The sequence below is a fragment of the Rhinatrema bivittatum genome, chromosome 8, assembly GCF_901001135.1.
Source record: "Rhinatrema bivittatum chromosome 8, aRhiBiv1.1, whole genome shotgun sequence".
NCBI classification, from domain to species: Eukaryota; Metazoa; Chordata; class Amphibia; order Gymnophiona; family Rhinatrematidae; genus Rhinatrema; species Rhinatrema bivittatum.
The window spans coordinates 108906865-108934740 of record NC_042622.1 but is presented as its reverse complement, the minus strand read 5'-3'; the positions used below and the strand labels follow the sequence as shown (position 1 = coordinate 108934740).

General features: G+C 43.0%; 1 protein-coding gene across 5 annotated transcripts in view; it reads left to right on the top strand.

The window, feature by feature from the left end:
• Positions 1–27876, top strand: part of PBX3 (PBX homeobox 3) — a 551690-nt gene that overhangs the window by 412213 nt on the left and 111601 nt on the right. The gene's annotated exons all lie outside the window — the stretch shown is intronic.

Genomic DNA, 27876 nt, shown 5'->3' with positions numbered 1-27876 from the left:
CACCGGTAGCCCCTGTCACATCGTAAGGGCAAAGGGCAAAGGGCACCGGTGCAATTTTGATTCGTGGTAGGCCCGACAGCCTGAAAGGGAAACCGCTCGTGGGACCCCGCTGGACCACCAGGGCTTATAGTAAGTCTTGGGGAGGGATTTGGATGGTGGGAGGGGGGGGGTTGTAATAAAGTAAAATTGAAGGGTTGGGGTGGGGTTTTTTTTCTGGTTCGTTTTTCCCGATCCATACCGCCGAAAAAACGACTGCGGGAAAACAACATTTTCCCACGAAGAGCCCGAACCGAAACCCGACCTGACACAGAAAACAAAGCTCATCTCTATTACATACTGTCCCCTTCCAGTCATTAATTCAAATTTGATCATATTATGATCACTATTGCCAAGCGGCCCCACCACCGTTACCTCTCTCACCATATCCTGTGCTCCACTGAGAATTAGATCTAAAATTGCTTTCTCTCTCATTGGCTCCGGAACCAATTGCTCCATAACACTGTCTTTTATTCCATCCAAGAATTTTCTCTGTCTTGCATGCCCTGATGTTTCACTTATCCAGCCAATATTGGGGTAATTGAAATCTTCCATTATTACTGCACTACCAGTTTGGTTAACTTCCCTAACTTCTCTTAGCATTTCACTGTCCTCCTCACCATTTTGGCAAGGTGGAAGGTAGTGTACTCTTATCACTATTCTCTTCCCCAGCATACAAGGGATTTCTACCCATAAAGATTTGATTGTACATTTAGTCTCATGCAGGATCTTTATCCTGTTGGACTCAATGCCCAGACATAAAGCACCATCCCACCATCAAGATGCTCTTCTCTATCATTCCCATGTTATATCCCACAGGAGACAGCCATTATCTCTGGGATTTTCAAATCGAGGACAGGAAGAACTATCTGCAGCTGTGGTCCTGGAGCTGAGGAGATACTGACTTCTGAACTGCCAGGGCTTAGGGGTGTCTTGTGGACTCTGCAGGAATGGGAATGTCTATGGCTTGGAATTGTGAATGTTGGAAGAAGTGCTATAGAGGGTGGGAGACAGGAGCAATTCTAGAAAACAAAAAGTTCCTTGGCTCAGGGAGTGAAGATCAGGGACATGGAGCCTATGGAGAAGGGTGAATTAAAAATTGAAAGATGAGATGAGCCTGCAGATGACGAGAAGCCTAACATGCTGATGAGAGATGGGAATCAGTGAAGTGATTTGTGAACCAAGTCCACAGAGGAGGGCAGCTGGTGAAGGAGGGGTGAGGAAGAACCTGCTGTAGAGTGGAGGGGAGCAGAAAAGGACAGGTCAGTGGGAAATGGGGAGCAGAGCAGGCTAAGGGAATGAAGGGAGTGGTGCTGGAAGAGGAGTATTAAATCCCTTCCCCAAAAATATAAATTCTAAGTATGCCCATGCAGGAAGAGAAGAATTAAGAGTGTAGAGGGAGAAAGAAATGAAGAAGTAAAAATGGAAAAGGTGGGGAGGAGATTAGGAGAATTAGAGAAAGGGGGGTTGAGAGAGAGTGGTAGTGACAGGTGAAGGTGGAGGAAGGGACTGTGGTGTGGATAGACAGTTGGGGGGGGGGGGGTTAGAAAAGGAGCAGGAAGGAGAAGACTAGTGGGGATGAGCTGGGAATTGGGGAGAAGAATGACTAGTTGGACTTTTAGTCTTCACTATCTTTTATTTCGACCTCATGAGTCTTACCCATGTCCACAATACCTGCTTCAATCTTGACGTTTAAATACAGGGCTGTCAGTAACATTCATAACCGACTATGTTCGGTTGTTTTCATTTTTGCTGAGAGCACTGTAATTTGTATTGCTTTCAACACTTCCAATCATTTTCAAAAATTCAGTTTTACAGTCTGTCCCTTGTATTTGTTTTCTACAAGTCTTAACTTTATCATGGAGTTAGGGGCCCTGCATTAGGATGCAGGGGGAATGGTCAGTGCTGCACATGCCGAGTAGTGCTCAAAGTTTCTGGAAGTTTTGATGTCAAAGTTCCGTGCTAGACTCCATCTAATGTTGTCACTTAATTGTGAGGACTGCCATCCTGTTATCCTTGTTTAACTCCATGTTACTCCTCCACCTAAACACCCCTGGGAATGCCTCTCATTAATCTGGTTAAAAGTACATGCATCATGAAAGTTCATGAGTTTTTAGTCACTCTGAAAAGGGACAATTTCACCCAGGTTAATCTAGCTGAGTAACTACTTAGTTATCCAGCTAAATTATAGTACCATATTAATATAGCAGCTGACAGCAGAAAAGACCAATGAACCCATCCAGTCTGCCCAGATATTCCCTTTGAAAATTGTCCTCCCCTTCATGAATTATTTTAGATTGATTTAGCAAAGGATTGTATTGTAATGTCTTCTCTTCCATGGTGTTTCATTCTGAGCCACATAAATGACTGACTATTTAGAAATATTTTAATCATGACTGTTTTGTTTATGCTGCAAAAATGATATTTGGGTTGTTTGACTGTGTACTGTGGAGATGTGCGCTTGTGTGTAAGTTTTCACCCCCTCTGATTTTTGCAGAAGTCATTTCACATTACAGTTTAAAACATAATAAAGATACATAGTGACCTTTGATGTGGATGGCCTGGCTGCACATATTTGGCAAACAGGCAACATGGAAGCTTCCAAAGGAATAAAAGTACGACCAGTACTTGTATTATTACCCTATTACAGTTGGGTAAATGCAGTCATAGAGAGATAAAGTGACTTCCCAGAGTCACAAAGAGGCAGTGGTAGAGAGGAAGTCTTCAAATCAGGTCCCAGGATTCCTCTTAACTACTCGATTACTGCTTCTCCCTAATTATTATGTAGGGGCTTTGGCAGGAGTTCACTAAATTCAGCTTTATTTATTTATTTTTAGAAGTTGCCTTTATCTAGCTTAGGAAACTTATTTGTAAGTCAGAATAATTATTTCCTAATTAAGACAAAATAAAATAAATCAAACTATTTCCAGTACTACTTCTTATAGGTTAGGAGATTTATATATCTTTTTTGAAGTAGAAAAACCTAGTGAGAAATTAACTAAAGGTCCATACGAACCCTTGATATATAGAATTTAATGACTTCTACTTGATAGATAATGCCATCAGCCAAAATATTATAAGTAGAAGAAAAGTTTAAAATCTCACCATTACACATACTGTAGATTGTGCTCAGTAATAACTAGGATGCATTTCACTTGCGCTAAGTAACTTTATGCAAAGGAAGATAGCTTGTCTCAGTGACTTAATTAATTTATTGTGAAACCTGAAACTCATTCTTCAGGTACAATGCACCCCTCAAAAATATATGATCCAGTTCTATATTTCAGTTCTGGAAAACAGAGGACAAAATAAGGTTTGGAAATATATAGTATTGAGTAACCATTGTTGATATTTAAGTGGAATTTAAACTTATCAGTTCAAATGATCACTGGCACAAACACTGCTGTTCATGGACAAGTTAACCTTTGATAGAAATATCACACACATGTAATAATCTACAGCTTAAACATGTTATGTAATTATTCGACACATTGCAGCAGTAATCAATGTCTCTACTGCGAGTTCTTATTAAGTATAAGCTTTATTGCCTCTAAGACTGGACTATGCATACTTGATATTAAAACCAGCAAACTGAAAGTCCTCAGTCTAGACATTTTCCAGCCTTTGTTTGATTCTGACATTTGCTACCACAGTAGGAATGTACATTTTTAACAGAAAGTATGTCACACAGTCAAAAGCTCTCCTGTATTGCTTCTGCCAGAAGAAATGGTTCTACACATGCAGTTTTGTTCATAATTTACAGCTGCTATAATAGAGATGACACATTGAAAGCTATGTTCTGTAATTACACTGAAATACATTTTTTGCTAAAGGCAAAAAGTGTTGCAAGGGTCCCAAAGCATCTGGGAACCTGCTTTCTGAGTTCAAAGATATCTCTTGAATTTACCCCAAGCCAGGGTGAAACATGGACATTACACAAATACCAATGTAAATTCTAAGCTACTTAATCTGTTTGTTCCAACTCACAATTTTATATTTGGAGAGATTCATACTGTTTGGAAGTCAAGAATTTTCTCAAAAAATAATAATAATAATTTTCTTCTCAGCAAAACTATGGACAAGTGAAAATCATGATTTGACATAGAAGTGACTCTAGGGCCTGTTTATAAAGGTTTTCCCCCATTTTGTGTCTATGGGAAAAAATACTTGGTGCATAGGGTCCATTATAGCCTACATATTTCAGAAAAAATCATGTCATGTAATATTTGAGTTGAGCAGAAAAGTGGCCAAATACTCAATATGAAAAAATCAGCTTATTTTGTACTTGTGTAACTCAAAACCATTTTTGCATTTTAAGCCTAATATCTAGCAGCATTTTCAAAGGTCATCTTTTAGAGTTTTCCTGAAGTTTGGGTTTAAAACTATTAAAATATAAGAGGCTGGCTTGACAAGATTAATATAACAGTAACTATTTGAGCAGAAAGAAAAATCATGTACATTGGTTCAGAGCCGAAAGATGTAGTTATTTGATATGAAATTAAATATATATGTCTTTTCACATGATGGGAGGTGCAAACACAAACATTCCCCAATACTAAGGATCTGCATTTGAATGAGCTGAAATTGAAAAATTGAACAGAGTCAATTTTTGGTTTCGTTTGGGTCAACCAAACCGAATAGGTTCAGTCCCCTGAAAAATCTGATTCCTTTGTTTGGATTTAAAGCCCAACAAAGTAGAGCCAGTTGGAGATGGGACAAGGAAGGAGCAGGACCATTTATGTTTACAGCACTTTTTCAGCCTATCCCAGTTAGCAACTGCGTGTCATGACTTCATGATATTTTTTCAGGTGCATTTTGAGCAGTCACCATTTTGTTTAGTCAGTTCTTCTGGTTCTCCAAGACAGAAGGTAGAAATTTTGAAGCTCCTTTCTTCAAAACTTTGAATGAAAAAAAAGATTAGAAAAAGGGAGTTTGCAGGAGAAAGTAAAGTGTGCTATTATAGTCACTCACTGTCACTGTGCCTAACTATGGTTTGGGGGTACTACCTAGTAGCAGGAGAAAGCCTGTAATCTCTATCGGGCTGATACAGTAAAATCGCAGAAGAGCGGGTGAGTGCCCGCTCTCCTGGCGCGCGCACAGGACACTCTCCTGTGCGCGTGATACAGTAAATAAATTTATTTAAATTAGGCCCGGCGGTAAAAAGAGGCGCTAGGGACACTAGCGCGTCCCTAGAGCCTCTTTTTGGACAGGAGCAGCGGCTGTCAGCGGGTTTGACAGCCGACGCTCAATTTTGCCAGCGTCGGTTCTCGAGCCTGCTGACAGCCACGGGTTCGGAAACCAGACGTCGGCAAAATTGAGCGTTCAGTTTTCAACCCGCGAGCCTCGGGCCTATTTCAAATTTTTTTTTGTCTTTTTTAAACTTTCGGGACCTCCGACTTACTATCGCCATGATACTAAGTCGGAGGGTGCACAGAAAAGCAGTTTTTACTGCTTTTCTGTGCACTTTCCCGGTGCCCGGAGAACTTAGCGCCTACCTTTGGCACATCTGGCATATCTTTGGCACATCTGGCCAACACAGAAGGCAATAGCAGAATCATTTCACCAGTGACTTCTGGATCAGTCAGAGTGTATCCAACAACATGCTAGTGGCAGCTAGATGAGGCAGGTTCAGGCAGCAGCTCTAGAAGGGACACCAGCAGGGTACAAGTGGGCTATGCTGTACACTCAGTTGGTGGTCCATAGTGATACCTCAGCACTGATGAGGAGGATGATGGAGGGCTGGTAGCTAGGCTAGAAACATGACTGTTCCTATTTTTTAAAATTACAGATGGTGGCAGAAACATGACTGTGGGCTCCAATGTATTGCACATTTGCTGCTTCTGGCAGTAAGGGAATCCTTGGTTCTGGGGCCCAAGGAAGGTGGCAGCTTTGTCCTGGGCGAACTGATAGAGGTGCAGGAAAATAGTAGAAGCCTTTTAACTAGAGTCTGAAGAATGGGTAGCAGCTCCATCGGAAGTAGGAAACAGTCTGAGCATCTATGCACCAACTTAGGATGTAGGCACTAGCTGAAATTATATCTGTCTGACCATGCAGAGGTTAATGGAGTACAGACACCCCATCACAAGTTGCCTGTGACACCGAGATCTGTGGGGATTGGTTACACATGACATATGCCATGGAGCATCTAAGCATAGCAGTAGCCACCCTGGATAAAGTCATCTCCATATTCAATATCCTGGAGGAACTGTTAGTATTTTCTTCAGGATGAGTAACCAACACCAGAGGTTTTGATGCTCATGGATTCCTTATAGTGGTAACTCCAGAATCAGATTAGACACATCACCCAACTGGAGTCTTACATAAGAAATTGCCATGCTGGGTCAGACCAAGGGTCCATCAAGCCCAGCATCCTGTTTCCAACAGAGGCCAAACCAGGCCACAAGAATTTGGCAAGTACCACCAAGAAGATCCCATGCTACTGATGCAATTAATAGCAGTGGCTATTCCCTAATTCAACATGATTAATAGCAGTTAATGGACTTCTCCTCCAAGAACTTATCCAAACCTTTTTTGAACCCAGCTACACTAACTGCACTAACCACATCCTCTGGCAACAAATTCCAGAGCTTAATTGTGCATTGAGTGAAAAAAATTTTCTCCGATAAGTCTTAAATGTGTTACTTGCTAACTTCATGGAATGCTCCCTAGTCCTTCTATTATCTGAAAGTGTAAATAACCGATTCACATCTACTTGTTCTACTCTCATGATCTTAAAGACTTCTATCATATCCCCCCCCCCCCACCTCAGCTGTCTCTTCTCCAAGCTGAACAGCCCTAACCTCTTCAGCCTTTCCTAATAGGGGAACAGTTCCATCCACTTTATCATTTTGGTTGCCCTTCTCTGTACCTTCTCCATCGCAACTATATCTTTTTTGAGATATGGCAACCAGAACTGTACACAGTATTCAAGGTGCGGCCTCACCATGGAGTAATACAGAGGCATTATGACCTTTTCCATTTTATTAACCATTCCCTTCCTAATAATTCCTAACATTCTGTTTGCTTTTTTGACTGCTGCAGCACACTGAGCCGACGATTTCAAAGTATTATCCATTATGATGGTAGCTCCTAATATGGAACCTAACATCGTGTAAACACAGCAAGGGTTATTTTTCCCTATATGCAATACCTTGCACTTGTCCACATTAAATTTCATCTGCCATTTGGATGCCTAATCTTCCAGTCTTGCAAGGTCCTCCTATAATGTATCACAATCCGCTTGTGATTTAACTATTCTGAATAATTTTGTATCATCCACAAATTTGATAACCTCACTCATCGTATTCCTTTTCAGATCATTTATAAATATAGTGAAAAGCACCATTCCAAGTACAGATCCCTGAGGCACTCCACTGTTTACCCTTTTCCACTGAGAAAATTGACCATTTAATCCTACTCTTTGTTTCCTGTTTTTTAACAAGTTTGTAATCCACGAAAGGACATCTCCTTCTATCCCATGACTTTTTAGTTTTCTTAGAAGCCTCTCATGAGGGACTTTGTCAAACGCCTTCTGAAAATCCAAATAAACTACATCTACTGGTTCACCTTTATCCACTTGTTTATTAACCCCTTCAAAAAAATGAAGCGGATTTGTTAGGCAAGACTTCCCTTGGGTTAATCCATGTTGACTGTGTTCCATTAAACCATATCTTTCTAAATGCTCTACGATTTTGATCTTTAGATCGTTTCCACTATTTTTCCTGGCACTGAAGTCAGGCTCACTGGTCTATAGTTTCCCAGATCGTCCCTGGAGCCCTTTTTAAATATTGGGGTTACATTGGCCACCCTCCAGTCTTCAGGAACAATGGATGATTTTGTTGAAAGGTTACAAATGTTAACAAATAGATCATAAATTTCATTTTTGAGTTCCTTCAGTACCCTAGGATGCATACCATCTGGTCCAGGTGATTTGCTATTCTTTAGTTTGTCAATCTGGCCTATTTCATCTTCCAGGTTCACAATGATTTGGTTGTTTGTCTGACTCATCACCCTTGAAAACCATCTCTGGAATTGGTATCTCCCCAACATCCTCTTTAGTAAACACGGAAGCAAAGAATTCATTTAGTCTTTCTGCAATGGCCTTATCTTCCCTAAGAGCCCCTTTAACCCCTCCGTCATCTAATGGTCCAACCGATTCCCTCACAGGTTTCTTGCTTTGGATATATTTTTAAAAGTTTGTATTACGAGTTTTTGCCTCTGTGGCCAATTTCATTTCAAATTCTCTCTTCGCCTGTCTTATCAATGTTTTACACTTAACATGACAATGCTTATGCTTTATCCTATTTTCTTCAGATGGTTCCTTCTTCCAATTTTTGAAGGATGTTTTTTTGGCTACAATAGCCTCTTTTAACTATGCCAGAAATTATTTTGCCTTCCTTCCACCTTTCTTAATGCGTGAAATACATCTGGACTGCGCATCTAGGATCGTATTTTTTAACATGCTGACCACCCTATGTGACTTATGGATGAAAAGGAGTATTGCCCTTCAGTACAACAATCTGAATTATTGGAAGGTGAAGCTGGTGGCTCAGATGCAAGAATGGGAGCACCAGAGGCTGAAGGGCAGTAAGGATGCAGCAGAGGAAAGAGCATCTCCCCATACTGTTCTGTCAGCATCAGCCGCATCCTGAAAGTTACCATTTCCTTCCCCATCTTTATTTGCATCCCCAGTGGCCACCACATAATGTGCTGTCCTGTCACAGGCCATAGTTTCAACAGTTGGCAACAGCATGCTGTTTCTTGTCCACCAACCAGCATACCTAGTGAATTGGTATTCTCAATTGCAGGGGACATTGTTGAGTTCACACCATTCATGGCTGGCACTAGAGCTGATGGAATCTTCCTTAACCCTCTGCTGAGTTCCCCTGTATTTCTATTGAGTGGCACGAGTGAACAGCTTTTTGGACTAAGTGCCTTGCTGTGTTGTAGCAGTTGCCACTCTTGCTGCCATTGCCCTGCCTCTATCCTGATTATACTGCCTCTTTTTAGATGCCATGTATCTTGGAGCCTTGTTGCTGCAGCAGTTACCCAGGCTGATCCTCACGCCCTGCCTCTTTTCTGGTTCAGCATCTTATTATGTTATTGGGCCACTGTTGCCACCCATCTTGTGCCTCCTACCCTGCCTGTCTCTTGATTCAATACCTTGTTATTTTATTGGGTCACTGTTGCTGATTGGTCTGCTGCTTCTGCCCTGCCTCTCTACTGGTTATACTGGTGTGTTTTGGCTCCCACCAAAATTATAAAAAACACCTCCTCCCCTGCCCCTTTCTGAATGCCTTGGGATCTTGGAGCCCTGCTGCTGTGCTAATGCCAACCATCTTCCTTGCTTCTCATGCTTTGTCTCTCTTCTGGTTCAGCACCTTGTTTCAATGCTATGTCTTTGGCTGCCTCACGTGACACTGTGTTTTTGGGTGTTGATGCCACTGTGCTTACTGCTGTACCCCAACTGATGGATTTAATTTTTTTTCTGCCACTAGGCACTGTTGGTGCTGTTGCGCCCTCCACCACTCTGACAGAGGGGAGGAGCTGGATAAGGAAACCACAGTTTTCCTTTGATCTGCTGTTTACTCAAATCTCACCCCCTCCCCTTCTGGTCTCTGCATTTTGCCTGGGAAGGGAGGGGCTGTTCCCTGCTGAATTATATTCAGAGCAGCTGGGAGCCAGCCTGCTGCTCCAAGGTTTTTGCTGCTCTAGGCACAGGCCTAGTGTGCCTATTGGCAAATCTAGGCTTGCATTCTCCTCACTCTTTGCTTTGAGTGTTCCTGCCACTGTTTGTACTGCTTTCCCTGTTTTGGAAGTCTTGGGAGCTTCATGTCACTCTTGTTGGTGCCCTTTGCTCCTCTTTTGGTGCCTTGGAGTATTCTTGCCACTGTTTGTGTTGCTGTACTACCCTCATGGTGCCTTGGGCTGTTGGTACCTCTTTTTCCCACTCCATACTTGGAGTGCTGTTCTCTCTGCTGCTAATGTCTGCCTGCAAGTTTCATTAAACCCCAATGTTAGAGTCCAACATAGGACACATTGCTTTTTCCCATTGAATTTAATGGAAATGAATGAAATGACATAATGAATGAAGTTGGGAACCGAAACAAATGAAAGTAATACAAAACAGCATCTGAACTGAAATAATGAACCAAAGAGAAATTTTTTACGTGCACACCCCTACCCAATACTGATTCAGAACTATGGAGATGATGATGTAAATTAGGCTGTAATTTACTTTCAGTAGTATAAAGAGCAGAATCTCTTTGCCCGAAGTGTATGCATCTTTCTTAAGGGGTACCCAGATTTTAATTATCTAAATGTAAATACTTAACGAATTTTACTTAGAGTAATGAGCTAAAGTGCACACTACATAAATGAGATGTTCTAATTAATCATGTATGAACTACTGGTTTAAAGAAAAGCTATGTGAATTCTGCAAATGTTGGGCTAATGCCAAATTGCTAATCAGCATTTGCATTCATAGATGGCTTCACTTAATAAGTTGTCAGACATTCAGCAAATGTTATAGGAAATAAATTATGAGTTTTTGGATGCAGAAAAACTTTTTACTTTTAACCCTTTAGTTCTCAGTGTCTTTAGAATGTAATGTACAGTTCACTTACATAAATGCAGGTAAGTTAAATATAAGATACTAATTTAATGTTTGCATTGGACAAAACAAGAGAATTATACCACATGTACAGATTGTAGAGATGTTTTAAATTCCTTTTTTATTTTTTTCAAACCTTTATGCTGTCATTGTCATTTGATGAATATGTCATTAAGCGCCTGACTGTGCTAGAAGTGCAAAAATAGAATCTTTTCACTTTAAATAGCTATCTTCTAAGGCTATTAAAGCCAAAAATTGCTTTAGAACATCTGCCTTTATTGTAACCAAAATGAGTGCATCCTAAACATTCATTCCAGGTTGAAAGTACAGTAATCTTAAAATAATAGGAATCAATGTAAATTGAATAGTGAAGAGATACATATTTATAACCCAGTGCCAATATGCATTGTGTGGAATAAATTAATATGGACTCTACACTAACAGGTCGATTTTAAAAGCTTTGCTTGCGCAAAAAAGGTCACATACACGCATATGTGGGCCACGTGCAAGCAATGCAGATTTTTAAAAGACCCAAATTATGCACGTATGTACCTGTGTACATGCGAGGAATAAGGGGATGGAAAAGGAGCAGGGCATAGGCGTTCTGCGGCAGGGCCAAGACTTAAGTGTATATCTCCATATTTTAAAACTGAAAACCACAGCGCACATATGCTAGATGTCCGTGTAACTTTACTGCTTTTCCTGATGAGGGGCAAATCTGTAGATCTCTAGTTTTAGGGATTATAGAATAGGGTGAGGGGTCTGGGTCAACTGGGTGGCAAGCAAGATGAAGAACCAGAGGGCTCTGAAAGACCTTCATATTAACTGGACAAACTGATGGACTAAATGGAAAACTAGGAATGTGCTTAGTGCGAATATGTTTTAAAATCTGCTGACATATGCACATAAAAGTCGATGAAGTCCTATGGAAGATGCACGCGCGCTAGCTGTGCTCGAATAGCCTCTTAAAATTAGGTTCATATTTAGTGCGGTTGGTGTTTTACAACATACACGTGTAAGTGCACACACAATTAAAAATTACAGGAGGAGAGGAGAGAGGGTCTTTTCGCTGGGGACCTTGACCGCACTACCTGTTGTAGTACTGAGACGAAACACCTGACTCCCGGTCGAGAGAGGGGAGGCCCGGTTTTGAGGGGCGGATCCCCTGCTGGTGACGTCATCATTGAGTGCCCCGGGACAGCATAAAAGTAAGGGCACGGCGGCGAACAGACTGAGGAGAGGAGAGAGGGTCTTTTCGCTGGGGACCTTGACCGCACTACCTGCTGTAGTACTGAGACGAAACACCTGAGTCCCGGTCGAGAGAGGGGAGGCCCGGTTTTGAGGGGCGGATCCCCTGCTGGTGACGTCATTATTGAGTGCCCCGGGACAGCATAAAAGTAAGGGCACGGCGGCGAACAGACTGAGGAGAGGAGAGAGGGTCTTTTCGCTGGGGACCTTGACCGCACTACCTGCTGTAGTACTGAGACGAAACACCTGAGTCCCGGTCGAGAGAGGGGAGGCCCGGTTTTGAGGGGCGGATCCCCTGCTGGTGACGTCATCATTGAGTGCCCCGGGACAGCATAAAAGTAAGGGCACGGTGGCACGCAGCCGAAGCCGCGCGCCAAAGGGGCGCGCCCCTGGGGAAAAATTTATGGGTAGAAAAAGAAAAAGTAAGACTTATGCCTCCTCTCCTTCTACCCCCGTGACAAAAAGAATTGGCCCGATGGACTCCCACATTGTTTATATGCGGGAGTCCGCCGTTGGTGGAATCATGGAGGGTCATACCTCTGTATGCCCCTCTCAGAACCCCTTGGCCATACAATCTCCCTTACACTCGGATGCGGAAACTAGATTGGCAGCAAGTGAAGAGAGAAGCTCGGCAGTTGGTGAGATGCAGACCGAGAGTGGACTTGTATCCCCAACAGTACGGCTACCTCAAGTGGATGTTTTAGATCTGGGTAGCGAGGCAACTGAAAAGGGAAGTAAAAAGGTTAAATGTCCATCAGTAATTTCTGATATGAGAGATGAAGAGGGCGAAATTGTTGAACCAGAAAACGTGACTTTGTTGGATGTATGGAAACTTTCAGTTAAAATTTATAAGAAAATGCCTGGGTTCATATCCAAAGTGCACACGTTTTCTGTGGAAACTAAAGATAAATTTGAAAATCTAGAAATAAGAATAGAGAAATTGGAAACGAATGTTGCAAATTTGAACCCAGTAGTAGATAAACTACAAGCTGTTAATATATCCTCTATTAAAGATAATATGATGATACATAATAGGATTGAAATACTGGAGAATGAGATAAGATCAAGTAATCTCAGATTACTTAATTTCCCAATTTCAAGACTATTATCTCCTGATGAATTATATAGAAAATATGCAATGGAGTAATTGTTGTATGATGAAGGGAAAATACCAATAGTTTCAAAAATATATTACTTGCCAAAGAAGAAAATTTTGCAAAAAGTGGAGGGTAAAATAGATGTTTTGGATAGTCCAGGAGTCTCCACTTTTTTGGAAGATTCCTTAGACTTGATAAACTCAAGGTCTACTTTATTAGTTTCTTTTGGATTGAAACGGGAGAAAGATTTGTTTTTCCTTAAATATTTCCAGAATAAAGACCATATTTTTTGTGGTCAAAAAATACAAATCTTCCCAGATGTTTCCCGTGTGACACAAGCACGGAGGAAACAATTTTTGTTATTGAAACAATCTGTGCTAGATATGGGAGCAAGTTTTTTTTTAAAATTCCCTTGTAAATGTCAAGTACTGTTTCAGAATAACAAGTTTATTTTTCTTGACCCGTCCCATTTGCAGCGTTTTATTTCTGATAAATCCCAAGGAAAATAGAGTCAGGGTAAAAGGGAATTTTGATTGTAAGAGATTGTCGTAGCGAAATAGATTTAATCTCTCCCCTTTCCTCCTAGATGTGGGCTGGAATTGTATTTGATTTCCTTAAAACTTGTCAAAATGTAATTATTATGATAATGCTTGATTATATCATTTCTATGTAAATGTTATAATTTCAAAAAATATAAATAAAAAAAAAAAATTACAGCGTATCTTCGCTCGCGCACCAATGCGCATGTTTATGGGCGAATGCCTGCTCGTTTTAAAATTATCATCTAAGAGTATACATTTACTTGGATCCCTAAATAAATATAACAATGTATATCCTTGTAGAGGAGAGGCAAGGGAGATATGATAGAGATATTCAGATACCTGAAAAATATAAATAATGCACAAGAAGAAAACCTTTTCAATAGAAAGAGTTCTAGAACAAGGAATTATGATACTCTTAAAGGGTAGACTCAAAGGCTAAGTTAGAAATATTTTTTTCATGGAAAGAATGGTGGGTGCATAGAATGCCCTCCTGGAGCAGGTGGTCCAGGCTATAATGTAGCAGGCTAAAGGAAAGCATGGGATAGGCATAGAGGAATCCACAGCTGCAAAAAAGGTAGAGAGACAGCAGAAGCATGACTTAACTGCACGTTTAAAGTGCCCTACTTGAACAATTCAATGAGTTTTGGTACTGCCAGATTGTATAGCAAAGTGAAATGTAGAAAATCCTAATGGAAATACAGGTAACCCTGCAGCTCAATCAGTCTGATAAGCAGTGATGATAGAACTGAATTATCAGCTGGATCTGTCTGTCAGGCTGCAAGTATAATACTGTCTTGAAGTCCTAGTGGAAACACAGGCACTGACATAACTGGGTGTGTCTGCCTTCATCTGCTGTATTATTATGATAAAATTCAGGCCCAGGGATATGAAGTGATAGTCTCAAGGACATATAAAACACAGAGGGAGATGAATTAGATCTTCTAAAATTCTGGCTGGAGTCTTAATATGTTCTTTTAATGATGTAAGTTAGTGAAAAAAGTAAGATCTGATATCACCTGTCTATTCTATAACTTCCAGTGTATACCTACTTAATTTACTAGTTAAAATCACTTCTTTGTGTGTAGTAAGTTACTGCCGAGAAAGAATGGGATTTGAAGTTTAGGATGCTATCTACTCTATATCTAGCAGATATAAGCTAATAGGACAGTCATTGGGCCTTATTCATAATGGACCTTTCTCCGTTCTATGCCCATGGAAAACATCTTTATTGAAGAAGGCCCTTTATCAGATGGTGTGAACAAATTAATATCTGCTAGATAAAGTAAAAAATCCTGAGATGTGTCATGTATTGAAGTACATATGGCGCTCTGCCCTGGACCACCATCTGATCACTGAAAACAATCACACAGTCAGGAAATTGTAGTAAAACAATACATTTGTTCTCACGCAGTGCTGGTTTCTATTGCACTGGAGGTGGACCCTTGGCCTCATGTGGGGTTGACGCTACCCGAAGGGCAAGCCCCACGGGTCGTCCCCCACGTCGGGAGGCGGAGCAGACTAGGAGATGGAGGCTGACTGGAGCTTTGCCAATACCAGCCCATGTTCCCCGCAGGTTGAGCCCTTGGGTGCCGGGGCCAGATGGTCTTAGGCGGGCCTCCATCAGACGACTCCCAGTGGATGTTAATGCAGGAAGCCAGGGACCAGCAGAGGTATCGGAGGGACCGAAGCAAGTCTGGATGCGGCAGGGATCCAGAGACCCAGGCACTAAGGATGGGCCAGGAATAAGAACAGGTGATGCCTGGGAAGTAGAAGGCCAGACCCTGAGAAGGCCAAGTCCAGGGTGATACTGAAGGCATAATTGAGAACAGGCTGGGGTCGAGGGTGGCAGAGCTAGTCAAAGTGCAGAGTTCCAACAAAGCAAGGGCAAAGCCAGAAGACAGTCCTGAGCATGGTCCAAATGTAGCAAGGGTTGAAGCCAAAGGCAGTCCAAAGAAGGCTAGGTAGGAACCAGGAACGGAGTCAGGAACAAGGACCAGGAACGAAGACAGGAACAGGAACTAGGAATGAAGTCAAGAACTGGAACAAGCAACGAGCACACAACAAGTGTGGAGACCTGTTGCCAAGGCAAGGAACAAGTGGCGGGCCCTGCCTTAAGTAGCAGGGCTCAATTATATCATCATATATTTACCATAGAGGTATGGTTCTGCATTCCCATTGATTGTCTCCTTCTACGGAGACAGCCAATGGGAATGCAGAACCAGACCTCTAGCTAATGAACTGCTCTCTAGTTGACACTTTTTAACTTAATGGTACACACTAGTGCACACTAATGGATGAAATGCGCTCTAACATTACATCCCGAAAGTTTAAAAAAGTAAAAAATAATAAAAAAAAAAAATTAAAATGGGCCCGTGGCTGGCGGGTCAAAAACTGGATGCTCAATTTTGCCGGCATCAGGTTTCCAAACCCGTGGCTGTCAGCAGGCTCGAGAACCGACGCTGGCAAAATTGAGCATTAGGGACGCGCTAGTGTCCCTAGCGCCTCTTTTTACCGCCGGCCCTAATTAAAATAAATTAAAATACTGAATCGCATGCACAGGAGAGTGGACTGTGCATATGCCGGGAGAGCGGGCGCTTGCCCGCTCTCCCGCAATTTTACTGTATCGGCCCGTTTGTGAGATGCTTCTATCATCCCAATAATCAATTAAAAAAAAAAAGCCGTTCAGTGTCTTCTTGCTTCTTTGGGCTTTCAAATCAGTCAGAAATGACATCTACTGTTTGTTGTAACACCTTGCATAAAAATACTATATATAATTACCACCATACAAAGTGAAAAAATTCCATAGACTACTCTAAAATCATTTTGTTAATATAATGCCTGATAAAATAAAAATATTGAGGCAGATTTTTAATCTTACGTGCACGGGGTACATTTGTGCATGCTACCCGGCGTGCACAAATGTACACCCGATTTTATAAGATGCGCGCGCTGCCGCACCGAGCCCTAGGGGATGCCTGATGGTTTTCCCCGTTCTCTCTGAGGCCACTGCGAAATCGGAGCAGCCTCGGAGGGAACTTTCCTTTCACTCCCCCCCACCTTCCCCTCCCTTCCCCTATCTAACCCACCCCCCTGCCTTATCTAAATCCCACCCGCTTCCCTTATTACAGGAGTTAGCCTGCCTCTGACCAGCTGCCGGTGCGCCAACCCCCGGCACAGCCACTGTGCCAGAGGACCACCCCCGGACCGCCCCTTTTTCAAAGCCTCGGGACATACACGCGTCCTGGGGCTTGCGCGCGCCGCCGAGCCTATGAAAAATAGGCTCGGTGCGCGCAGGGGTAGGTTTTAAAGGGTTACGGGCATAACCCTTTGAAAATCTATCCCACTATGTTTAAAGTGGAATTCTTCATAACTAGCTCTCTCATAAATAGCCCCATTATAATCATTGTATTTCATGTATACAGTTCTTAACTCAAACTATTTTTTTCAGGAAATTATTTATTGCAAATAAAACATATTTGTCCACAGTAGAGGTGAAATTCACTAGGTCCACTTGTAGCTTGCTCTCAGATGCGTAACACCATGTAACTGCCTGAGGATTTTTCTCTTTTTCAACATTCTGTCTACCTCCTTTCTGGTCCAACCATAATGGGCCCTATATTGAAAGCACATTCAGCGCTCAATTGCCGGATAATTCACTCATTCAGCTATCTTTTAACCGGTCAATTTCTGGGCGGGCAGTTGGTGGATATGGGTGGTGCTACTTATCCAGTTACTTTAACTGGATAAGTAGCAATATTCACTCTTATCCAGTTAAGTTAATTGGATAAATTCGACCAGCCCTAGAGCTTGTCTAGCTTATCCGTATTTAACTTATCCGGCTAAGTAGTGCCTTGACCACATATATTCAGCGGCATAGCCATGCCTCTGAATATCTCTTGTAACTTAGCCAGATAAGTCATATCTGGCTAAGTTACTTAACTGGCCAACACTCAATATTGGGCCCAGTATTAATAGTCTTTGGCCAGGGGATATAGATAGTGGCTCCCCTAGAACCCAGTACATAGGTACCCTGAGTCTGGTCACTAGATGTTGCTATTGTGTTATGTCTGAAACTTTCTCTTCCCCTGGGGACTGTGAATACTATTTTTGTAGCATCGCCAGTCAGGCTTGTGACTCAGACCCATATATCTTTTATGGCTGTGCACAATGTTACCATTGATGTATCAGATCATCACCTATAATCTATTTTAACCATAGAATACCTGATTGTGTTTAAACCTAGTAAAATGGGCAGATGATGATCTCAAAGTAATCCTGAAGGGGAACATTAAGAAGTCCACACTGATTGGGACGGCAAGCAGGAAATTACTCAGATAATTTTAGCTGAGATATTCAGCGGGATTGACATGGGTAAGTCTCCCACTGAATATATCTGGCTAAAGTTACCCAGATAACTTTTAAGACCACATTTTGATTGGCCAGACTTATTCAGATAAATTTAGCTGGGTAGCACTCAATATAAGTGTAACTAGTCCCCAAGTTGGGCACTTTATCCTTCACTTTGGGGTGGTATAGGTCCAGGTTCAATCTGGACGGGGAGGAAGAATTATCTTCCAGGGCCTTCTGGCATGCCTATTCACTCTTTACTCTTAATGCTCACACTAAAGGTAGAAGACCTCCAACAGGTGCCACATAGTTCAGAGGAGTAATGAAGGCGTAACAGCAACAAGGGTAGTAAAATCAGGAATAACACTCTCTGGAGTCCAAGAATAGTGTTGCCCTGGAGGTGGACCCTTGGGCCGAGGTGGGGTTGACACAACCTGTAGGAAGGGTCCTACGGGTCCCTGCCGTCGGCAGGCGGAGTGGGCTGATGGATGGAGACCAGCTGACGCTTCATCAATACCAGCCCTCGTTCCCCGCGGGTTGAGCCTTTGGGTACTGGTGCTGGCTGGGCCTCCGTATCTAGTCAGCAATGGAAGGATCGAAGTCAGTCCAGCAACTGAGAAGAGTATTAGTCTGTACTGGACGAGGCGGAGTCCCGGAGACCCGGGCACCGACAGGAACAGAGTCAGACAGGAGGCCCCCGAGCAAGAACAGGCTGAAGCCTGAATAGGCCAAGTCCAGGACGTAGACTGAGGGAGCATCGTGAGCAAGCTAGAGTCAAGGCCAGCAGCGAGCAGGAAGACGTGGCAAGACAGGCTGAGGTCTGGAAGAGGAGAGAATCAATGATGTAGTCAGGCAATGCAAAGGTCAAGGCTTGGAGAGAATCAATGATGTGGTCAGGCAATGCAGAGGTCAAGGCTTGGAGAGAATCAATGACATGGTCAGGCAATGCAAAGGTCAAGGCTTGGAGAGAATCAACGACATGGTCAGGCAATGCAGGGTTTGTGTCTGGGGAAGCAGTCCAACGACAGAAGGACTCAGGAACTTGAAGAACTGCCAGGAAGCAACAAGAAGCGAGGGGTCCTATTGCAAAGGCAAGCTCTGACTGTCAGAGCTTGCCTTAAATAGGTCCTAGCACGTGACACCTTAAGGAAGGGCCAGCAGCCTTAGCATGTCGCAGGCCCTTTAAATTGAACAGAGGGGCGCGTGCGCACCCAGGGAACCCGGAAGGAAGGAGACCGATGGCGGCAGCATCTCGGCCGCGGTGCAGCCCGGTGGTGGTGTTTCAGCCACATCTTGGCCCGAGGAGGCAACGGAGAAACCGGGGCCTGCCCCCAGCAAGGCGGTGGGCTAGGTGAGGAGGGCCAGTTGCGAGTTCCGTGGCCGGCTGATGTAACAAATGGTGTTCAAATAAAATAGTCTTTACTGTAATTTAAATAATATAATCCAAGCCATAATGCCAAAAATACAGAACAGCATAAAAAATATAATAGCAATGAAGGTGATTGTTAATTTGTCCATCTTAGTTGTTTCCTCCGTTCTCACTTCTCTTGCATCATTATCCATGGAGAAAAACTGCTCCCCTTGCAATGTGGGAAAACTGGAATGGAGTTCCAGCATGAAGTCACTCAACAAATAGAATAAAATCCCTAAACACGGGGAGCCAGTACGAGGAGGGACGCGTAGTGAGAACTGAAGCGCGTCTGCAGCTGAAACGGCTCAGAGGGACGATTGGTGGAGGTTCCCTGAACAGCCCCCGCTCACCTGATGACATCATCCGCAGCCTCAATATAAACCTGAGGACAGCGGTGGTAAGCTGGGAGCCAGTACGAGGAGGGACGCGTAGCGAGAACTGAAGCGCGTCTGCAGCTGAAACGGCTCAGAGGGACGATTGGTGGAGGTTCCCTGAACAGCCCCTGCTCACCTGATGACATCATCCGCAGCCTCAATATAAACCTGAGGACAGCGGTGGTAAGCTGGGAGCCAGTACGAGGAGGGACGCGTAGCGAGAACTGAAGCGCGTCTGCAGCTGAAATGGCTCAGAGGGACGATTGGTGGAGGTTCCCTGAACAGCCCCCGCTCACCTGATGACATCATCCGCAGCCTCAATATAAACCTGAGGACAGCGGCGCGCAGCCGCCGGCGCGCCGAAGCCGCGCACCAAAGGGGCACGCCCCTGGGAGCGTTTTTTTCTTTGTATTTCCGGTGCTGGATTTTTTTTCTCTGCACTGTTTGAATGGGAAAGAAAAGGAAGGTGAAGATGGCAGTTTCAACTCCAGCTCGAGGAACTATATCCGGACCAATGGACCAACACCTCACGAGGAGGGTAAGTCAATCTATCCGGGAAGATATACCGGACATCTCCTTCTCCTCCGGGACATCCGCTAGTCCCGCCATAGACCAGTCCCCCAATGTGTCCCTCGGCGTGGTGGGGGTCAGTAAGAATTCTGATACCCCTTAAAATCGCCAGATGCCAGAGGGACGTCACCAGGGATGCAGGACGTCACCAGGGATGCAGGAAGGTGCTTCTGCTATTAATGAGAGGGGATTGCTACCGATAGGTAGCTTGACTGAAAAAGAAAATGATGCCGAACCACCGGATAATATTACCCTGGTTGATGTATGGAGGGTGGTCACAAAAATGGAAAGAATGCTCTCTCTTTCCATGGCTCATTCCACCAGTTTGGAATTGGAAACTAGGAAGTGCTTGGAGGACCATAATAAGAGAATTGTACAATTGGAAAGCGCTAGAGAAACATGCAATATCCAGATGACTACACTACAAACTACAAGCACTGTATTTATGAAAGACTCTTTAATGATTTTTAAAAAATTGGAGGGTCTGGAAAATGCAACAAGGAAAAATAATTTAAGATTCCTGAATTTTCCCTGTATTAGGCTATTGTCAGCTCAAGAGCTATTTAAAAGATATGTAACAGAAATATTGGGAATAGTTAAAGATTTGATAATATCAAAGATGTATTATTTACCAGTAAAAAAAAGAGAGGTAGTGAGTTCTGAGGCTGGGATTGATAGATTGATACCAATCAGTCCCAACTTAACTGATTTTCTAGAATCGTCCAATGATGACATTCAAACTAGGGCTACATTATTAGTCACGTTTAGTTTGGAGAGTGAAAAAAATTTGGTTCTTCAGAATTATTTTAGAAACAAAGACATTATGTATTGTGGTCAGAAAATACAAGTGTTTCCTGACGTTTCCAAAGACACCCAATTGAGAAGGAAACAGTTTTTAGATCTGAGACAGAGGGTGTTATCCTTAGGGGCCACCTTTTATCTTAAATTCCCTTGCAAATGTTTAATTACTTTTCAAAGAAATAAATTTGTGTTTCTGGATCCTTCTCATTTGGAATCTTTTCTTTTGGATAAGGGTGGATAAGTTAGGGCCACCCTCCTAAGTATGGGGGAAATACTGGTTATTTTAAGTAGGCATGCACCTAATAATCATAGTAATTATGAAAATTTTCCTGTTATAATTACTTGTGGAGGCTCCCCTTAATGTGGGCTTGTTATTGTTATTCACATAGGTATTGTGGTTGCTTATTTTGGTTTATGTTAAATATTTTCCTTGTGAATCAATATGTCTTATTTCTTTTCTGTAAAATGATGAAGAAATTATAATAAACTATAAATTAAAAAAATAAATAAATCCCTAAACACAAAAACTGCAGGACAACTGTCCCACCTACAAAAACATCCAACTGCAATTGGTCCAAGTTTTAACTTTTCTTCAAACTGGAAAAACTGGATCACTTTCTCAATGGGTTTAGCCCTTTGAGTCCTTATAAAAAAAAGTATCAAAATCTTCTTACCCTTACTTTTTCAGATCACTCAGCAATCAGACTCTTGCTCCAAATCCTCACTCTTGGTATTTATTTATTTATTTATTTTACATGTTTTTATATACCGACCTTCCTCAAAGAAGACATCAAGTCGGTTAACAGAGCGTCTATACAGATCTATTAGATCATGATGACGTAAAATTTACAAACATAGTTCATAGCCATAGTAACAATAAAATCATAACAATAATAAAATTTAACACAGAGAATAACTACCTATCTTTTCACATGTCTAATTGGCAGTCTCAGACAAAACTAAGGTTATATAATTATTGTCTAACTATATTAACAACTAAAATAAAATAATAAAATACAGAACCACTATATCTTAAAACATAGAATCTTAAAGATAAAAACTTAATAAAATTACACTTCTGAACTCAATAAAATTATGCTTCAAACTGTAATACAGAAGAGCGGATCTAAGTTGTTTGCTTAGATCAACTTATATCATAAAAGGCCTGTTCGAATAGCCATGTTTTTATCAATTTTTTGAATTTCAGCACACAAGATTCAGTTCTAATATCAACCGGAAGGGAATTCCAGATTCTGGGGCCGGCCAAAGTCAAAGTCCAAAAAATCCTTAAATCCAATCTCTTCTAATAACAAAATGCAAAATTTGATGAGCAGAGGCCCATCCAGAAAAGAACTCAGTACTCTTCCTTCTGAAACCCTGTGGAAGTCCTAAAACGTCTTCTCATAGATCTTGGGAGGATCCAAAACTCTCCCAAAAGTATTTGAAATCTTGGGGGAATATCAAAATTCTAACTCCTTTGCTTGAGATCCTGTAGGAATCTTTAGCTGCCTCAATCCCTCTGACGTTCTAGGCATGCTGCTAGGCAATATATACCCCAGATGCAATACCTCTGAAAGGGTAGGGTTATCACATAGGGATGAATCAAAAATACAAACCCCCTCCTAAAGCCATTGATTATTCAATTTACAAGGGAAATGTTAGTAATGGTTTGGACTCACCAACACATAGGTAATGCTCAACTATAAACTCCGCTGCTGGAACCTAAGAACATAAGAACATAAGAAAATGCCATACTGGGTCAGACCAAGGGTCCATCAAGCCCAGCATCCTGTTTCCAACACTGGCCAATCCAGGCCATAAGAACCTGGCAAGTACCCAAAAACTAAGTCTATTCCATGTTACCATTGCTAATGTCAGTGGCTATTCTCTCAGGGGTAGATTTTTAAACAAGGCGCGTTGGCGTACTTTTGTTGGCGCTCCAGGTGCAAACAAAAGTACGCGGGATTTTAGTAGATATGCGCGGAGCCGCGCGTATCCACTAAAATCCTGGATCGGCGCGCGCAAGGCTATGAATTCTGTATAGCCGGCGCGCGCCGAGCCGCGCTGCCTACCCCCGCTGCCTACCCCCGTTCCCTCCAAGGCCGCTCCGAAATCGGAGCGGCCTTGGAGGGAATCCTCTAACGCCCTCCCCTCATCTTCCCCTCCCTTCCTCTATCTAACCCACCCGCCCGGCCCTGTCTACACCCCCCCCTTACCTTTCTCCGGGGATTTACGCCTCCCGGAGGGAGAAGTAAATCCCCGCGCGCCAGCGGGCCTGTTGCGCGCCGGGCCACGATCTGGGGGCGGGTACGGAGGGCACGGCCACACCCCGGACCGCCCCGGGCCGTAGCCACGCCCCCGTACCCGCCCCCAAAACGCTGCCGACACGCCCCCGAAACGCCGCGACGACCAGGCCCGCCCCCGACACGCCCCCCTCAGAGAACCCCGGGACTTACGCGAGTCCCGGGGCTCTGCGCGCGCCGGTAGGCCTATGTAAAATAGGCTCACCGGCGCGCAGGGCCCTGCTCGCCTAAATCCGCCCGGTTTTGGGCGTATTTAGGCGAGCAGGGCTCTGAAAATCCGCCCCTAAGTGAACTTAATAGCAGGTAATGGACTTCTCCTCCAAGAACTTATCCAATCCTTTTTTAAACACAGCTATACTAACTGCACTGACCACATCCTTTGGTAACAAATTCCAGAGTTTAATTGTGCGTTGAGTAAAAAAGAACTTTCTCCGATTAGTTTTAAATGTGCCCCATGCTAACTTCATGGAGTGCCCCCTAGTCTTTCTACTATCCGAAAGAGTAAATAACCGATTCACATTTACCCGTTCTAGACCTCTCATGATTTTAAACACCTCTATCATATCCCCCCTCAGTCATCTCTTCTCCAAGCTGAAAAGTCCTAACCTCTTTAGTCTTTCCTTGTAGGGAAGTTGTTCCATTCCCCTTATCATTTTGGTAGCCCTTCTCTGTACCTTCTCCATCGCAATTATATCTTTTTTGAGATGCGGCAACCAGAATTGTACACAGTATTCAAGGTGCGGTCTCACCATGGAGCGATACAGAGGCATTATGACATTTTCCGTTTTATTCACCATTCCCTTTCTAATAATTCCCAACATTCTGTTTGCTTTTTTGACTGCCGCAGCACAATGAACCGACGATTTCAATGTGTTATCCACTATGACACCTAGATCTCTTTCTTGGGTTGTAGCACCTAATATGGAACCCACATTGTGTAATTATAGCATGGGTTATTTTTCCCTATATGCATCACCTTGCACTTATCCACATTAAATTTCATCTGCCATTTGGATGCCCAATTTTCCAGTCTCACAAGGTCTTCCTACAATTTATCACAATCTGCTTGTGATTTAACTACTCTGAACAATTTTGTGTCATCTGCAAATTTGATTATCTCACTCGTCGTATTTCTTTCGAGATAATTTATAAATATATTGAAAAGTAAGGGTCCCAATGCAGATCCCTGAGGCACTCCACTGTCCACTCCCTTCCACTGAGAAAATTGTCCATTTAATCCTACTCTCTGTTTCCTGTCTTTTAGCCAGTTTGCAATCCACGAAAGGACATCGCCACCTATCCCATGACACCTATCCCATGACTTTTTACTTTTCCTAGAAGCCTCTCATGAGGAACTTTGTCAAACGCCTTCTGAAAATCCAAGTATACTATATCTTCCCTCTTTTTACCTGGCTAAAATTTACCAATGTAAAAACTTACACGGGTAACATTTTCATGGTTAGTGTGGCAGTTAAATCTTGGGGCTTTCTGGGTAAATTTTCAAACACTTTTCAATATGGACGTCTGTGTACTTAACATATGTTCTAATTATTTTTTTATTTTTGCAACCACTAGATGACAAACTATTTGCTTGGTCATGTGTGGTCCATAAAAGCTTTGTGGTTCTCCAATAATGTACACACTTGTATTGTGACTGATAGGATAATTTCTGAAATTCTACAACTATGGGGGTAATTTTCAAAAGGATTTACATGCTTAAAACTGGATTTTGCGCATGTAAATGTACTTTATGCTTGTAAGTGGGCTTTTAAAAATTCCTGTGATACATGCTATTGAATTGTCAATAGGTTGTACACTCATAAGTGCACTTTAATGAGGTAATTTTAAAAAGAGTTACACATGTAAATGTAGCAATTTTTTAAAGCAATTTAAGCACGTTAAATGGATTTACAAGTGAATATCCTATGGACAATTTTATGGCATATTTTGGAGCAATTTTCAAAAGCCCACTTGCACGAGTAAAGTGCATTCATATGTGTAAAACACAGTTTTAAGCGTGTAAATGCATTTTAAGATCAGGCCCTATGTGTGTAAATGAGCTTTTGAAAATTGCTACACTATGGGGTAGATTTTAAAAGGGTACGCGCGGGTGTACATGTGCACGCACTACCCGGCGTGCACACATGTACACCCGATTTTATAACTTGCGCACGCAAGTTATAAAATCGGGTGTACATGTGTGCACATGCACATATACCAATATTCACATGCACATATACCAATATTCACCCGCATGCTGGTTTAAAAGTCCCTTCTCTTAAAAGGATATGGTTTAGGAACTAAATACCTCTGTGGTCTGCTGCATTTATTTTTGGATGCTTATACATTTAGGGGATAGTAGGCAGTTATGAAGGCTTCATTTGTCACTCCCTTGTACCTCAGCCTTCTTCTGGAGAGAACATGTAAGAGAATGTAGTTTAGTTTCCAGGACCATTCAGTCTTTGGCCTCTCTGAGGTTCTGATTGTGATATACTTGTAGTAGTATGAATTACATTGAAACCAATAGCTCATTTCACATACAAACTCAGAAGTGAATTTTCAAAGTAGTTATGCATATCACAAGTAGCAATTTTCAAAAGTCCATTTATGCACCTAAAACCTTTTGAAAATTACCTACTTAAACTTTAAGCCCTCTGGGGACAGGGAAATATATATAGTACCTGAATGTAATCCACTTGAAGTGGCTGACCAGTCACAAAAAATAGAATATAAATCAAATCAAAACTAAATGATTACATGAAAATAAATAAATCTAGCTTATTACATATAAAGATGATACCTTTACAACATTTGACTCGGCATGTGGGCATGGAGGGTTAGATGCATGAAATGGTTTTTTTTGCAGACACAAAATGGAAAAAGCTTTAGCACAGCTGACTAGCGCTAGAGGAAAGCTTTATTCTTTTATTTTTTAAAAGCTAATTAACAAGTACATTTTAAAAGGTGCACACATGTGCCCATAAATGCGCATATGGGCTCGCAAGCAAAAATATGCTCGATTTTATATTGTGCGTGCAATAGGGATGTGAATCGTTTTTTGACGATTTAAATTATGGTCCGATATATTTTAAATCGTCAAAAATCGTTAGAAGCGCGATACAATAGGAATTCCCCCGATTTATCGTCAAAAATCGTAAATCGGGGGAAGGGGATGGGGGAGGGCGGAAAAACCGGCACACTAAAACAACCCTAAAACCCACCCCGACCCTTTAAAATAAATCCCCCACCCTCGCGAACCCCCCCAAAATGCCTTAAATTACCTGGGGTCCAGAGCGGGGGTCCCGGTGTGATCTTTTACTCTCGGGCCTGCGGTGTGTTGTAGAAATGGCGCCGGCGCTACCTTTGCCCTGTCATATGACAGGACAAAGGTGGCGCCGGCGCCATTTTGTTTTTTGTCCCCCGACGTCAGGAGCGTAGGAGATCGCTCCCGGACCCCCGCTGGACCCCCAGGGACTTTTGGCCAGCTTGGGGGGGCCTCCTGACTCCTACAAGACTTGCCAAAAGTCCAGCGGGGGTCCGGGAACGACCTCCTGCAGTCAAATCGTGTTGCCGGCCGTACCGCAAAACGATTCGAGTGCAGGAGGTCGCTCCCGGACCCCCGCTGGACTTTTGCCAAGTCTTGTGGGGGTCAGGAGGCCCCCCCAAGCTGGCCAAAAGTCCCTGGGGGTCCAGCGGGGGTCCGGGAGTGATCTCCTACGCTCCTGACGTCGGGGGACAAAAAACAAAATGGCGCCGGCGCTACATTTGACCTGTCAGGGCAAAGGAAGCGCCGGCGCCATTTCTACAATGCACCGCAGGCCCGAGAGTAAAAGATCACACCGGGACCCCCGCTCTGGACCCCAGGTAATTTAAGGCATTTTGGGGGGGTTCGGGAGGGTGGGGGATTTATTTTAAAGGGTCAGGGTGGGTTTTAGGGATGTTTTAGTGTGCCGGTTTTCCCGCCCTCCCCCGATTTACGATTTACACGATATTTACAAAAACAAAACCGCGACGATCCGATTCCCTCCCCCCTCCAGCCGAAATCGATCGTTAAGATGATCGATCACACGATTCACATCTCTAGCGTGCAAGTACATTTAAAATATCCCTCCCGCACATATGTGTTGGAGCCTTTATCCACGTACTCACAAGTGACTGGCTGGGGGAGAGAGAGAGAGACTCTTTTAAAGGGCCAATCTGACACTCTATATATCCTACTGTAAGAGGGGCACTTTCAACTTGGGGTGGGTTTTGGGTGGGAGACACTGTTACAAGGGTCTACAGGCCCTTGCGCCTAGGCAGACCAATGTAACACCGCCCCCCTCCAAACCCATCCTGACTGTCATATTTCTCTCTCTTTCTTTCCCACCCCCACCTCCCAGTGTTCAGGATCCCTCTGGTCAAGACTTGTGCCTCAGGACCAGCAGTAAAGTTACCTGTGTAACTTGGCACGCATTGCTATGATTAGCCTTGCAAAATTCAGGGGTTATGCACATATGTCTTGGCCCCACTCCAGAATGTCCATTCCCTGCCCC